Source organism: Narcine bancroftii, chromosome 12 (genome assembly GCF_036971445.1).
Source record: "Narcine bancroftii isolate sNarBan1 chromosome 12, sNarBan1.hap1, whole genome shotgun sequence".
NCBI classification, from domain to species: domain Eukaryota; kingdom Metazoa; phylum Chordata; class Chondrichthyes; order Torpediniformes; family Narcinidae; genus Narcine; species Narcine bancroftii.
The window spans coordinates 71736539-71753095 of record NC_091480.1 but is presented as its reverse complement, the minus strand read 5'-3'; the positions used below and the strand labels follow the sequence as shown (position 1 = coordinate 71753095).

The following is a 16557-nucleotide window of genomic DNA, read 5'->3' as shown; positions in this document are numbered from 1 at the left end:
AAACAGGCTTTTAATAACTTACAATCATTGGGCAGTAGACACAACAGTCCTCAGGTGATTCTGAGGTAAGGCAGGAAAACCAGGGTTTTTATTGGGGTAGGTGAGGGTAGAGCCAAGGGAGGAGTCAGCCATCTGAACAATACATAGACAGTGAATTCCAGTTCACTGCATTGCCTTCACCAGCGGTATTGGCTGTTGATAGAACTAAGGGGTCTAGGGACCATGAGATGGTACAAGCTGACACTTCAAACAAAACATTGTCCCAGTTCATGTGTCTAATTTGATTGTTTTGCAGAATTTGGGTGCTAAATTAGCTCAGGAAAAAGAGCAAATGAAAGATCTACTTTTAAAATTTAGGAACGTGTTTCCTGACGTACCTAAGAGAACCCCAATAACTTGTCATGATGTTGATGCTGGAGATGCCAAATCTATTAAACAACATTCATATCGAATGAATGTTGAAAAGTCCAGACTGGTAGATCAAGTGATTGATTATATGTTAAAGAATTAGATTTTCTACCTCAGATTAGAGTTCATCCTGTATCTGGTGCCTAAACCAAATGGGACGGTTAGATTTTGCACTGATTATAGAAAAGTTAATGTGGTAACAAAGACAGATGCTTATCCTATCCCAAGGGTAAAGTAATGATTGTGGGGACAATGTTGGAAAGGCTAAGTTTCTTACGAAGATGGACTTATTAAAAGGTTACTGGTGTGTTCCCTTAACAACTGATGACATGTTACGCACTCACAGGAGTAAGAGAAAGTCCGTCAGTCACTCGCTAGCTTGCTAGCTCCCTCTCACCCTCCACCGGCTGCTGGCCTGTGGCACATCGCCCCCCTCATGCTTCGGCACATCACGATGGCAATGGTCAACTTAATTTCCCATAATCCCTCACGCAGCTGGAACCGCTCTGGGATATTTCTCAAGAAGCAACTTGATGAGGATTTGTAAGTTTTCAGCACCAATCACTCAGTCTCTCCAATCTCCTTCATGATTACTTCTGTGCATCAGTTGAAAAGTCTGCATTTTGACAATGGATTTCTGAGAGTGAAGTTTGGAATGACTTTCCAGAATTGTGCGTAGGCTGTAATGGTTTGGGTAGCACACATTACACACACACATATTTGCATATAGTTGGTCTAATGTGTTATATTAGTTATTAATAAATATAGTGTTTTAAAAGAAAAATATAACTATTTTAGGTACACAGACAGCCAATCTATTTGCTCATAATTTTGCTATTATCTGATTCCACCTGCATTGAATTCGCCCATCGTTATTGAATGAAGATCTACCGGGACCAATGCCTGAAGAGGGCGCACAAAATCAGTGAACCGGTGCGGACTCGAAAGGCCAACATGGCCTGTTTCTGCTCCGTAAATGGTTATATGGTTATATGGTTAATGCTTGGTGAATTTCCATTGCTGTTGGTCTGCAACATGACACAGGAAAGAGGTGTAGGTGTCACAAGAACAGTTCAGGGACAGCTGCTCCCCCTTCACCATCAGACCCCTCAACAATAAATTTAATCTGGCTCTCATTTAAGGGCTCTTACTTGTACATTTCACTGATTTTTCTCTCTCTGCATTGCACAGTGAGCTCATTTACATTTCTTTATTTGTTTACAGATGTATGTTGAGTACAGTTTTTTTGAACTATCAATAAGTGGTAATTAAAAGAATTTCAGGGTTTTATGTGATGTCACGTACGTGCTCTTGACAATAAATCTGAAATCTGAATCTTAATCTATTCAGCCTAATTCCATGGTTAATAATGCTTTTTTATTCTCAAGTTGAATTAACGAGGCTCATTGACTGGTATTTTTGTGGCATGGACGTTGTTTAACAATTAACAGGCAGCCCTATTCCTTGTCTACATCCTGCTAAATGCAAGTGCGAGGGTGAGAGAATGGTGTTTCATCTTCTGTTGAGCCACAAATATGGAATTTTTCCTTCAGATTCATGAGCACATTATTTCTGACCTTGTGTTGGAAGAGAGATGATTAGTGAATCTCCTGAAAAACAACTCACTGTGAGGAACTGCTGCAATGTCTGGCAGCCAAGATTTAAATCTTCCTTCATTTGATGTTATTGTTGCACTTATTGTGAAAGTTCTTACTTTAAAATTGAATTGAAGGGATTTTTATTTGAAATTTAGACATGCAGCACGGTAACAGGCCATTTTGGCCCTCGAGTCTGTGCCACCCAATTAACCGACACCCCCAGTACATTTCAAATGGTGGGAGGAAACCAGATTCCCCAGAGAAAACAAACACAGGCACCGGGATAACGTACAAGCTCCTTACAATCTCGGTCCCGATCACCGGTGCTGTAAAAGCATCGTGCTAACCGCTACGTCAACCGTGCCGCCCCCCCCCCCACCCCCCCGCCACTAACCTTGCTGCCCCTAGGATTTACTAAATGTGTTTTCTCCCAGGGTCCTGCTTGTCCACTGAAATGTCTCATTGAAATGTCCAGCCTTCTAATCAACAATCAATGAAGATGCTTTTGTTTTACCCCTCCCACCATCCCCCACCCCCACCCCACCAGGTGATAAAGTGCATGTAAGGGTAAGGAGTTTATAGCTTTTAATGAAAATTACTATTTTTTTCCCTACATATCCTGGGTGAACAGAACAATTCTGAAAAAAAAATTAAGTGGCTTAAAATGCAGGAGAACAGCTTTCAGATTTTAGATTTATTGTCAGAGTGCATACGTGACATCACATACAGCCCCAAGATTCTTTTATCTGTGGGCCAGGCAGTATTATCACTTGTTGGTAGTGCCGAAAAACTGTTCCCAACATACACATGCAAACAAATAAAGAAATATAAACAAACTGTGCAATACAGAAAGGGGAAAAAATCAATTCAGTGCAGAAGTCAAAGTCCGTAACCATGTCCCTGATTGAGTTTGTGGTTGAGGAGTCTGATGGTGGGGAGGGGGAGCAGCTGTTCCTCAACCTGGTGGATGCGAGTCTTGTGGCCCCTAGACCTCGCATTTCCTGTAGATGTAATCGATGCTGGGGAGGGTTTTGCCTGGAACAGGATTGTCACAGAAGAAATTGTCAAGGTTGTGTGGGTTGCTCGAAAGTAAGAATTAGTCTATATCAGAAACTGTGTGCTGGTTGTCTCTGAGCCTGTTTTGAATCTGAGATTTACATCTGCAGTATATTTCAGCTTGAACCTAAAGACAAATGCTTAATAGTTATCATTTAGAACTTCCCTCTGCTTACCCATCCAGCAACTGTTTCCAATCTTTAGGCATCGTTGAAGGAAACTGCAACTAATTAAGCAAACGAACAAATTGTTCTAACTTTAAACAGGTATTTCTGCCAAGTCACGTGCTTAGTGTGGTTGAGAAATTCAAATCGTAATCACGCTGTTTCCTTTCCTTGCCCCTTTTGCTGATTCTTTTAAAGGTCCCTCATTCTGTCCAGAAGCATCCTGAGATAGAAAGAGGAAAGGAGTAGGGATGAGGACAGAGGCAGGCATGGGAATGCTTCCATTTTCTAAATACGTGACTGCAAAACGAAGCCCCAGTCTTTCTTTGTGCTTGATCTTTTGCTGTCTGAATATTAACACGTCTGGGGCCAGACTACTGGGATCCATGCCACTTAGAAGTAATGAAGGAAATCGAAAGATGCCAAAATATACCCTCTTCTGATCTCAGAGAGAAATAGTTGAGAGGTTCAACTTGCATTTCTGTACACTAATATATCACTGGAGGCTTGAGAGATGTTTTAATTTGTGGATGATTTATTGAAACAAGCATTTTGCAACAGCAAAAAGTCAATCTTGAAACAGAATTAACTTCACTTTTCTTAAAATACCTACACCCTCAGAAAACAATAAATTTGCCTTTGTGTAATGAAGGAGACTGTGTAGATGTATGTGTGTGCGTGTGTCTGTGTTTGAGTGCACGCGCGTGCATGTGTGAGTGTGTGTTTGTGTATGTGCATGTGTGAGCGCATGTGTGTGCATGTTTTTGCATGTGTGTGCGTTTGTGTCCATGAGTGTGAGTGTGGGTTTGCGCGTGTGTGTGTGTACGGAAGTACTTCATTTTGACATGAGTGTTAAATGAGTAATGATATTTTAAAACATCATGGCCTTCACTTCTGACTTAATTTATAATGGAATGAAAATCCCTCCGATCATCTACCCCACCCCTTCAAAACACTTGGGCTTATTGATTTCAGACAAAAATGTTGTGAGGACTGTTGAAAGACAAGAAACAACTATGGTTCTCACTGCTTTCATGGACCGCTGCCTCTTTCTGGAACACGGACAGTGGGCAAGGGGTTGAGACACACCTGAAAGAAAATCCTCCACATGGCTTCATTCAAACCAACTTGCTGCCAAGGACTTACACTTTTGTCATGTGGGAACATCACAACTCAGAGTCATTCACAACTCATAATATATTTCTTCCACAAAGGTTACCTGGAAAAATGGCGACACGGTTGGAGCTGCTGTAACGGCAGTGCTGTCGCTGTTGCGGACCCACAGGAAGCGAGGAGCAGAGATACAGTGCTCCCGTAGGGTCCAACTGCCCAGTCAGCTGCCGTCAGTTCTACACAGGCTTTGAGCGGCCCAATAAAGGAGCTGACAGTAGTTTTATTTCAAATCCCATGACCGCAGGGTCTACACCCAAGATGGCGGCACCTCTGGATCGGCAGCAGCAACGAGGGCTTGCATTCTCTAGGGAAGCAGAGGACTGGTGCAGAGCACCAGAAAACAGGGAGGAGGAGAGCAGAGGAGATGACCCGTGGGGCAGTGACCATGGCGGTGGGCCAGTGAGGGGGCTCTGCGGCTGAAAGACCCACACATGGGGCAGACTGCTGACAACTCAAGGTGAGGAACCCACAGAGGTTGTGGGCTGCTGGAGACTGCTGTCAGGAGACTTGTGCCAGCCTGCAGACTGTTGGAGATTGGCTCAAAACTGGCTGAAGGAGTACCAGATATCGGAACCGGGACGCAAGAGGGTGCCGAAGACGCTGAAGGGCTCCTGACTGTGTCGGAGATTCAGATCTGGAGCTCAGGTTGCCAATGGTTTGGACTGGACTCTCCAGTTCTTTTTTGTGCTGGGGAGAGAATTGAATGGGTTGTGGAGAAATCTCATTGTCAAGTCCTGACTTATCAATTTTTTTTCCTGTTTGTCAATAAATGGTTACCTCTCATTTGTACTTGCAACCGAGCACTGCAGATCCTTCCTCTTGGTGAGTAGTTGCCAGGACAACATCAAGAGGAATCATGTGCACTTGCTGGTGAGCAATACATAAACAAACCAAATGAAACTGAAGATGTGAAAACAAAAAATTATATTGTGGGGCCAAACAAGGAATCCCATTGCAACACAGCAACTTGACTAACACAGGAAATATCAAACTTCTCTGTAGTTTACCCTAATGCAGTGGTTCTCAAACATTTTTTCCACTCACATACCACTTTAAGTAAGCTCTAACTATCCACAGAGCATATATACCATAAGTGGAATAAAAAAGTTGAGAGTCACTGCTCTAATGGTTTAATGTGCACACACACTTGGGGAGCTGAGTCGCAGGGAAAGGTTAAACAGGTTAAGACTTTATTCTCCTGGAATGTCAGAGAATGAGGGGAGATTTAATAGAGGTGTACAAAATTACATCAATGGAGGAAATGCAAGCAGAGGTCTTTTTTCCACAGTTTGGGCAAGACTAGATTTAGAGGACATGGGTTAAGGGAGATCTGTGAAATACTGAAAGGGAATCTTTTTCAAGCAGTGTGGAACGAGCTACCAGCTGAAATGATGAATGCGGACCTGATTTTGGCATTTAAGAATAATTTGGACAGGTACATGGATGTGAGGGTTTTGGAGGACTATGCTGCATGGGCAGGTCAATGGGATTGGACAGAATAATAGCTTGGCACGGACTGGATGAGCTAAAGGACCTGTTTCTGTGCTTTTATGTTCTATGCTTCTATGGTTCCAAGCAAGATAACTCATACATAACATTATACCAAGGTACCTTCATTCGCTCATTGAAAGCTTGCTAAACATATATATTTTTTAAATAAGTCAGATTTCGCCCCTTGGAATATCTTGGAATAAAAAGAGTTGTAAGTTACGATCAGGAGAGGAAGGAGGGAGATGGGAGATTGGGTTTGATCAATATATAGATGTTCAGATCAAAGATGTGGGAAGGAGGGTTGAGGTTGTGGTCATGCCTGTGTGGATGGGAGAAGATGCAGCTGCAACATTTTGTGGTTTGAAATTTGCAGCCTCCACGCTTGTTCTTGGTGGCATTCCTTTAGGAACCAATTATTAGTTATATATTTTCTTGAATGCATCTTACACCAAGCTGTGCCTTTCAGAGTGAGCCAGAAAGGAGATTTGCACATGGAGGCCATGGTGTTCATTTTATTGCCCTTAAGTGTCCCATTAACTCTTGGCCAGCATTCCCCAACATATGGAAGATGTTACACAGCAGTTTCTCCTTGCACATATGTTTGGCCTTCTCCAAAAAAAAAGCAAATAGAACTATTTATTTTTCCATTCATTGGCATTATCCCTGCCAAATCCACCAGTGTCAATAACCTGGGGGCTCACCACTGACCAAAGATTCAACTAGGCCAGCCACATAAAATACTGAGGCGACAATAGCAGGTCTGAGGTTGATGACTCACCTCCTGACACATAGAACAGTACAGAACAAGAACAAGCCCTCCGCCCATGTGTCTGTGCTGAACATGATGTCCAAATCAAACTAAAACTCTACTCTTGCATTCGATAGATATCGTTTCAATTCCCTTTATATTCTTGTGTCTATCTAAAAACCTTTTAAATACTACCCTTCCACCATTGCCCCTGGCAGCCCATTCCAGGCACCCACCACTTGCTGTGTAAAGTATTCCCCTTAAAAGAAATTTGGCTAAGTGTTTGTCAGTTTTTACACTAATGCTGTTTTATCTGGTTGTACTCGTACAACTGAATGATAATAATGAACTTGAACTTCAGTATGTGTGACACTTTTCCCCTGTCGGAAAGATTGCAGAGGGAAATGTTTTCATTCTTAAATTCTCAATTTTCATATCAGATTGCTCTTTGCACTTCCCCTCCCCATCTCTGAAACTTCCTTCAGCTTCTTCACTCCTCCATAATCTCACAACTCCTCCTCTTCTGGCTTCTTGTTGATCACTCTGCCATAGGTACTAATACTTTTAGCTGCCCGCATTTAACCTTTGGGACCTATGTCACCCTCTTCCTTCTCCTTTCTTTGATCAAGTTTTTGGTCACGCATCTACTATTTCCTTGAATATGTCATTGACAAATATTAGTGAAATAATGTCAGGCATTTTACTCTCTTGAATATGTTTCAAGACAAGTTCCATTTATTTATCGTTCATACCATGCTCACATGGTAAAGACGGGATAGGGTTTCTCCAGGACCATGGAGCATATTCACATAAATATAAGTTAAGATGGAAGTTAAACACATAAAAACGATTAAATATTAAGGGGTATACTATAGGGTCCCCGGTACCAAGGTAGTCTATCCACATATGTTCTGGGTATTAAGGAGTCTGATGGCCTGGGGTAAAAAAAAACTGTTGCCCAATGGGCCCAAGTTCTGCAGAATCTCCTACCAGTTTACGTGAAGGGTGTGTGCAGTCCTTCACCATGTTTATTGCCTTTCGTCTGCATCGAGTGTTGTAGATGTTCCTCATGGTAGGAAGAGACCCCCCCCCCCCCCAATGATATTTTCCGCTGATTTCACTATCCTCTGCAGGGTCTTTTGGTCCGAGGAGATCCAGCTTCCAAACCAGACAGTGATGCAGTTGCACAAGATGCTCTCAATTCATCCTCTGTAGAATGTAGTGAGGACGGAGGGTGGGAGATGAACTTCCCTCAGTCTTGGCAGGAAGAAGAGGTGCTGCTGGATTTTCTTGGCTATGGAGCTGATGTTAAGGGACCAGGTGAGATTCTTTGCCAAGTGCAAACCAAGGAACTTGATAGTCTTCATGACCTCAACAGTCGAGCCGTGAATGGTCAGTGGAGCGTGGTCCTGAAGTCGACAACCATCTCTTTTGTTTTATTCATGTTCAGATGCAGGTTGCAGGCTCTGCACCGGTCGGTTAGCGACTGCACCTCATCTCTGTACGCTGACTCCACATTCTCACTGATCTGCCCCACCACGGTTGTGTGGTCAGCAAACTTGATGATGTGTTCAAGGTGTGTTTAGCTGCACACTCGTGGGTCAGCAGAGTGAACAGCAGTGGACTCAGCGCACAGCCCTGGAGGCCCCCGTGCTCAGTGTGATGGTCTTGGAGATGCTGTTACCGATCTGGACTGCCTGAGGAAGTGAAGAATCCATTTGCAGAGGGAGGTTCTCTACTTGAATACCGTCACTACCTGTGGCTGGTACCCTGCTGCAGCAACCTAGAGCAGTCATGTCCAGATCTATTTCAAATATCAACACATTGCTGATAGACCGATGAAATCAGATTTTGCTGAATTTCTCCATATTTGGGATCAATCTCTCACTTTGGGGGAAATACCCTCTCTGTATTTCAGTTTGTTTGCATTCATTATGTGTTTACAGCTCTTTGCATGTATACTCTGGGTACGGTTTTTTTTTGGCACTACCAGTAAGTGGTAATTCTGCGTCGCCCGCAGGTAAAGGGAATCTTAGGGCTGTATGTGATGTCATGACTGTACTCTGACAATAAATCTGAATCTGAAATCAAAAGCGTGAGCCTCTGTCCCAGTTCTGCATTGCAATTTGTTGAGAACTACAGCACGGAACCAGGTCCATCTTATCCATGACGACCAAGGTGCCTATGAATGCTTATCCACTTTTGCCTGCATTTAGCTAATGACCCTCTAAACGAACCATTCAGGGGCCATCAATGCCCATCCCCCTTGGGAGCCATAGTACATTTAAGGGGACCACAGACTGAAATCCTTAAGAAGGAGAGGGGGTCACAAGGAGAGTATGGAGTAGGGGAGGAGTCTGGAAGAAACCAATTAAACTAAAGAAAAAAAAAGATGGAAAAGAGAACAAAGGCAGCAAACCAGGAAAGAGGAAAAGGCTCACCGCATGGTGGAGAGGCCAACCCTGGGCCTACGAGAACATTGACAGCGCCAACTGTGGCGGCCTGGATCACCCCACAGGAGGAAGACTTGCCCAAAAGAGTGAGAGAGGAGGGTCTGAAGGGGTTGGATTGCGAAGGGGCAAGAGGAAGGCCACGACAAGGCACCAGGAGCGCCAGTGGGTGCACGGAACAAAATGGTGGATCCCCACGGACAGCGGGAACATCCGGGGCCCTTGGAAGCAGCGGTGGTGGCGGAGGGGAAGCTGCAGACCACCAGAGGGAATAGGCACTTACCAGGAAAAGAAGATCCACACGAGGGCCTAGAGGAGACTGAAGTTGAAGCGGTGTCAGACAGACGAGGCGTTGGGTCTGGCAGGCAGCGGGAGCAGTGTGACCAGGGAGGTGTCGGGACTTGGTGGAGAGAGGAGAAGTCGGGAGGTGCGGGCAACTCCAGCCTGACAACTCTGATGGTGAGGAGGAATAAGCAGAAGGAGAAGAGGAGAAAGAAAAGGAACAAAGAAGAAGTACTGTGAGAAAAAAAGGCTGGAGGATGAGAAGGTAGAGGGATTGGTGCCCTCTATATGACAGCTATACAAAAATCATTAAAATCAGTGGTGGTGGGCCAGAATGTAATTAAGGAAAGATGGGATAATTTAACCGAAAGGGTGACGGTGACAGAGGAGAGAACTGATAGAGTGGAAGAGAGACTGGAAAGAAGGGAGAGTGAGATGGATGTGTGGGCTAGAGAAAGAGAAAGAAAATATGGGGAAAAAGTGGTCTCCTTGGAGAATTATAGCAGGAGAACAGTATAAAGTCAGTAGGGGTGAAGAAGGGTGCAGAGGGGAGAGACCTGGTGGGAGTTTTTTTTAAAATGGATCCCAAAAGTGCTGCGAAGGAACCAAATTGGGGATAATCTGGAAATAGAAAGAGCCCACCGGTCTCTCATCCCCTACCCCGCCCTGACTCAGATCAAAGACCCTGCTCTGTCCTGCTCAAACTCTTTTGCAACAAGAACAGGGAGTGAATTTTATGGGGGGGGGGGGTGACAAGGGAAGTGAAGGGGGAGAGTGGCAGCAGAATATATGGGTGAAAAGATCCTCATTTTTCTGGATATTAGTGAAGCACTAGTAAAGCGCTGGAAGGAATTTGACGTAGTCCAAAAAAAATTAAAGCAACAGGGGATAGAGTTCACTCTCCTTCATCCTCTAACTTTAAAAATAACAAGGCCAGGAGGGGAAAGAAAAACTTCTTTGTGGATGCTAGAAAGGCAATGAATTATGTTAAAAACTTGCCATCCTCTCAGGATTAAATGTGGGAAGAAATTAATGGAATGATGGGTGTATATACTGTAAATTATAAGTATTGTTATATTGTTAATAATGGGGGAGTTGGTGCCAGTTTTGTGAGAATGGGTGCTGGGAAGGGAAGGGGAAGGCTGGGAGGAAGAGGAAAAGGGGGGAGGGGTATTGGGGGATATTTCCTGTTTATTTCTTTGTCTGATTTGTTGGTTTTAGTTTTTTAGTTTGTTTAGCTTTTACTTGGAGTGCGGTCATCTGTGTCAGAGATCCATGGAAGATAGGATTGGCGGAAGTTAAGTATCAGGGGATAAAAAGGATGGCGAGAAAAATAATGGAGATGCGCTGGGGTAATGGATAAGACAATTAAATTTGTAAGTTTCAACATAAATGGGATAAACGTCATGATCAAGAGAAAAAGAGTCTTGGCAAACTAAAACAAATGCAGGTGGATGTAGCATTTCTACAGGAGAACCACCTCACAAATCATGAACATGGAAAGTTAAAAACGAGGTGGATGGGCCAGGTGGTGATGTTCTCCTTTCAATTCCAGAGCCAAGTGAGTAGCTATCCTCCTAGGAAAAAATGTTCCAGTGGTGGCCTGCGTATGGCTGCTGACCCAGCTGGGAGGTTTGTGAAATATATACTGTCAAATATATTCTGAATCATGGACACTTATGAATATATATGCCCATGTAGCGTGAGCGCAGCGAAAGAACTGAGACAACAGGCTGTGAGCTCATTTAGCACAACTGATTTTCTTTGAAGTTCATGCTGCAGCCTTTAAAGGCCCTCCAGGGCCCGCCTCTCGCATCCCAGAACTCATGTACTTCTGGTCTGCACCAAAAGAGAAGGACCCGTGACACCATCTTTGCTGAAGTTGCCCTGCTGACTGTGCATGACAAGTGGGGCCAGTTTGTCGCTGCAATTATATGCACCGCCATGCAATCCGGAGGTCTCACTGTGCATCATGGGTGAGATCTGCTGCTTCAGTGGCCGACCTCTATGTACTGGTGGTGGAACCTTTACCAGATCTGACAAGTCCAAGTGGGCTGGTTTAAGGCAGTCCAGTGTGAAAAGTTCCTCTCTGTTCCCGATGTCGAGAAAGAAATGGATGCATTTCTTGGGAGCACCTCGTAGGGTCCCTCATAGGGACGTTGGAGGGGTGGACACAGGCCACCCCTATGAACAAACACATAGTCACAGGTGTCTGAACCTGCGGGCTAATCAGAGGGGGGGATGGCAATGTTGCAAGGGTCGTGGTGGTGCAAGTGATCCCAATTTGTCTCTCAGTCTTTCTAGTATGATGGCAGTGTCAGAGCCTTGGCCTGGTGGTGAAGAGAGGAATTGGCCTAGGACTGCAAGGGGTTCGCCGTAGACCTCTCTGGTCATCGAGTGAGCATGTAGCACGACCCTTAGGAGACTAGCAAGGGGCCCACTATGTCGAGGTGGACATGCTGGAACTGTGAGTTGGTGCGTCAAACTGTTGGAGATGGGGCTCGGTGTGCCGCTGGACCTTTACAATTTAGCAGCGTGTGAAGATTTACACCCTTTCGCTAACTTGCTTCCACAACCCGTGCCAGACAAACCAGAAGGGTATCATCCACACCGTCGATCGGATGGAGGGATGGGAAAGGCCGTGTATCGTGTCAAAAACTGTTTGTTGCCATTGGGCAGGGATGAGTGGTCAGGATTGTCCCATGGAGACGTCACAGAGTAAAGTCATGCCATTGGTATCCAGTGGGAGGTCTTGGAGCTGCAGACTCGTGAACGCCGTCCTGAAACTGTGGGTCTCATGATCGTTCTGTTGGGCTCAAGCCAGGTCATGGTAGCTAATGACTTGCGACAGGCATGAACAGCCGGCCTGGAAAGCGCATCAGTGACAATGTTCTCTTTGCCCGAGAGGTGGCGGATGGAGGTAGTGAATTCCGAGACGTAAGAAAAATGCCACTGCTGGCAGGCAAACCACGGGTCAGAGGACTTGGAGAATCTCAACGTCAACACGCTTGTGGTCCGTGTAGACCACGAATGACCATCTCTCCAAGAAGTAGCAGAAATGGCAGACAGCGAGGTAGGGGGCCAGCAGCTCTCTGTCGAATGCGCTGTACTTCAGTTCAGGTGCTCATAGGTGATGGCTGATAAAGGTGAGGGGCCTCCAGGTGTTGTCCACGAACTGTTCCAGGACACCGCCCACTGGTGGGTTGGATGCCTCAACAGTGAGGGCTGTAGGCACATCCATGCCCCCAACAAACGTCCGGAAGATCCCACGGCCACCGTTGAGAACTTGTGACAAAAACTGGGGTCCCTGGTCCTGCAACAACCCCCACTACATGGCCAGCGCAAACATAACATCCCCAGGGACTTAAGACTTCAGTATGTGTTTGTGTGAAGGGGCGCACGCCAGCCACCCCTACAACCACCCTAAAAGGGGCCCTACAGGGTCGTCAGGGACAACGGCTCTGCTTTCGTCCTCGACATCGGCATTATGGAGGAAACGTTTACCATTGACTGCCTGAAGACAGCATATCTGAACTGTAACGAGCTTTTTTTTGAGTTTGAATGTCATTCAGGTTTGTTTTAAAACCAAATGAAGTCTCATTTTTTAAATTTCTCACTTTGAATAAATCCCTGCTTCTTCGAGCGGCACAGTTAACGTAGCAACTAGCGCAATGCATGTAGTGCGCTGAGGTAGCAGCGAGCAAGCACAAACTCAGAAAAGGCTGTACAACAGGCTTTATTCCAGTAAAAGTCTGAACACCAGTTCATGCCTTGGTGGCTCCCTGTGTGACTGGCTCAAGAGGGGCCGGCTCAGGTTTATATTCAGGTCGGCTGATTGACAGCCGGCCAGGCGGAGTCAGCCCCTTAGGTGGTCTTCCTGCAGGTACAGAGATCACCCCCTGCAGTAGGCTGGTGGCCATATCACCACACAGCACCAGCGACCCAAGTTCGAATCTGGCGCTGTCTGTAAGGAGTTTGTACCTTCTCCCTGAGCCTGCGTGGGTTTCTTCTGGCGACTCTGGTTTCCTCCCACCCTTCAAAACCTATGTGGGGGTTGTAGGTTAAATGGGTGAATTTGGGCAGCAAGGGCTCACGGGCTGGATGTTACCGTCTGTATGTCTACATTTGTTTTAATTAAATCTAAACTAGAAAGTGTTCAGAGGCTGGAGTTGAGAACAATAAACAGTGCTGAAGCAGATCAGCAGTGCCCCCAGCATCCATAGGAAGTAAAAGGCAAACAACGTTTCAGGCGAGAGTCCTTTTTTGGGAATCTGAAGAAACAGGTGGTGGCGGAGGAGAGGAGGGACGAAGGCGAAGGGGAGGAGCATAAACTAACAGGTAAGAGGAGGATACATGTGGCAAGGTAGAAGAAAAAGCTGAAAAGTGATGGGGAGAGAGAATGGAGGGCTAAGTAGGGTAGCTCTCTAATAGGACATGGAAGGGAAGGGCATATGGAAAGGCAGAGGTGGAGGGAAAGAGAGACACTGAGGGAATTGAGGTTTAATAGAGATCTTTCCAAAAATATTTTTGGGTTCTCTACTGTTACAATGGCTACAATGTGTGCCTTAAAATTTTCTCCCTTTTCACCTCCCCCTATTGTTGTCTGTACAGCCCATATTTGCACTTGCTAACCTTCACACTTTATACCCCTCAGAAATGTTTACAGTCTGTCTACATCTGGACTCCCATGCTTTATTTTTCTCTCCATTAATTTCTTGGCCATACTTTGCATTTTTCCAAAATTCTCCCAGTCCTCAAGATTTTTGCTTTTTTGCCAATAACGTCTCTGTTCTGTCTACCTTTCACATTTTAATAGTGGTTCTACTTGGTTCCAAATGACATATGTTCACCATGAATTACAAATTGTGTGTCAAAATGTTTGCTAAAGTAGTCAGAATGCAACATATAAAGGGAGTGGTATTTAAAATTATGAGGGGGGCAGACAGAGTAAATGTAGGTCGACTTTTTCCACTGAGGGTAGGTGAGATACAAACCAGAGGATGTGGATTAAGGGTGAAAGAGGAAAGTTTAGGGGGAACATTAGGGGGAACTTCTTCACACAGAGAGTGGTGGGAGTGTGGAACAGGGTGCCCGCTGAAGTGGTGAATGCGGGCTCAATTTTAACATTTAAGAAGAATTTGGATAGATACATGGATGGGAGAGGTATGGAGGGCTACGGACTGGGTGCAGATCAGTGGGACTAGGCAAACAAAATGGTTCAGCACGGGCTAGAAGGGCTGAAGGGGCCTGTTTCTGTGCTGTAGTGTTTTCTGGTTCTATGGAGAGTATAAGAGAGGGAGTGAAAGAGAGAGAGAGATGGTGAGAGGAATGGAATGAGGCAGAAGAAAGAACACTGGGGGCCTCATTGTGGAGAGGTGGAGAAAGATGGGGAGAGAATAAAGCTGAGGAAGAAGAGAAAAACAAAAGCAGAGAAAGAGACAAAGCAGTTAGTGCTGCAGCAACAGATGTCTGTTCACCCAAGCTTCCTCACAGATTCCGCAAAACAAATGGTTAATTTGCCTCTGTAAATTAGCGATGGTGCTTGTAGATGGTCGCAGATTTAGTGTACAATTCATGGGCAACTGACAGAGAAAACATTACAAGGAAGTGCAACATAATGGCCCCATATAATTGGATTAAAGTACCTTTACAATGGTTCTCAAATTCTCTTGCGATGAGAACAAAATATGGCTTTCTTCATTAATTGGTTGCTAAACCTACACGTTAACTTCAGTAATTCATGTACAAAGACAGCAAGGGCTCTCTAAATAACAACAACTTTGAATTGTTTTGTCACAGTGGATGACCACTTTGCATTGTTCTGACAATCCACTCTGGCAACGGGCTTTGTAACATCCACAGATTTGGATATTATTCACTTCATCCGCTCGTCCAAATTGATTACATAAATGAGCACTCAGCACTGTTCCCAGAGACAACCGACAAGTTACAATCTTTCCATCCGAAAATGAATCAATTATTTCTTTCTGTTTTATCTTAATTCCAGGCCAGTTTATTAACACCATTCTTTAATCACCTTTTGTTTTTCATCTGCCCCTTGTTTTTGTAACACTACATCCTGCACACTTTGATTTGCCGCAAAGCTATACACTGTTATATTACGGCTCAACTTTCTGCATGCAAATATAGATTGGCTTGCCTGGATAGCACATAAAACAAAGTTTTTTCACTGTGTCTCAGCATACATGAAAACTCAAATTCAATTCTATTGAAGATATTGTATCAATACAAATTCATGCCAGCTGCAACCTAGTTTTAAAATATTTTGATTGAGTTTAACATGTAAGCATAAATACCAAATTGACAATTACATCATAATTCATTTGTTTAGAAGTAAGCGCCAACAAAAAAAGCCAATAAAAAAGTAAATAAAACTACATCAATAATTTCTTATAATGCCTCAAAAACATTTAGTTGAAATGATCCATTTGTTGAAATAACTTGTATAAAATGAAGGGAAAAAAGAATCTATCCCCTCCCTCTAATCAAGGTCACATTATAAATTAATTTTAAAAATCAATAATGTGGAAACACTGGTGACCCCCTGAAAACAGGCAATGAACCCGCAGAACATAAAATAATACTTCCAGTTATTTTTAAAAATTCTAAGAATGAGCCCCACAATTACATAAATTGAAACTTTGTATCTTTAATATTATATCTAATTTTCTCTTACCTTAAACAGGACATTATATCATATAACCACTGTGTATGAGTAGGGGATTATTCATCTTTGCATTTCATTAAGATTGCTCTTATAACCATATAACAATTACAGTACAGAAACAGGCCCTCTCGGCCCCTCTAGTCCACACCGATTTAAGTGATCTCCTCTAGTCCCACCTACCATAGCCATCCAATCCCCTCACATCCATGCACTCATCCAACTTTCTTTAAAATGACAAAATTGACCCTGCTGCAACCTTCTCTTCTGGAAGGTCATTCCACTCAGCCACCATTCTCTGAATGAAGAAGCTTCCTCTCATGTTACTTCTAAAGTTTTGCCCCCTATCCCTTAATTTATGACCCCTTGTTCCAATCTCACCAAACCTCAAGGGGAAGAGCCTTTTCACATCTACTCTGTCTATCCCCCTCATAATTTTAAATACCTTTATCAGATCCCCCCTCAACCTTCTACACTCCGATGAATAAAGACCCAGTCTACT

General features: G+C 44.3%; 1 long non-coding RNA gene across 1 annotated transcript in view; it reads right to left on the bottom strand.

Moving 5' to 3' along the window:
• Positions 1–15123, bottom strand: part of LOC138747049 (uncharacterized) — a 45339-nt gene extending 30216 nt beyond the window's left edge. Inside the window, exons 1-2 of the long non-coding RNA XR_011347284.1 lie at positions 15016–15123; positions 3239–3449 (exon numbers count right to left, since the gene is read on the bottom strand). This is a non-coding gene — a long non-coding RNA (uncharacterized lncRNA). The remainder of the gene's footprint in view (positions 1–3238; positions 3450–15015) is intronic.
• Positions 15124–16557: the final 1434 nt, after the last annotated feature.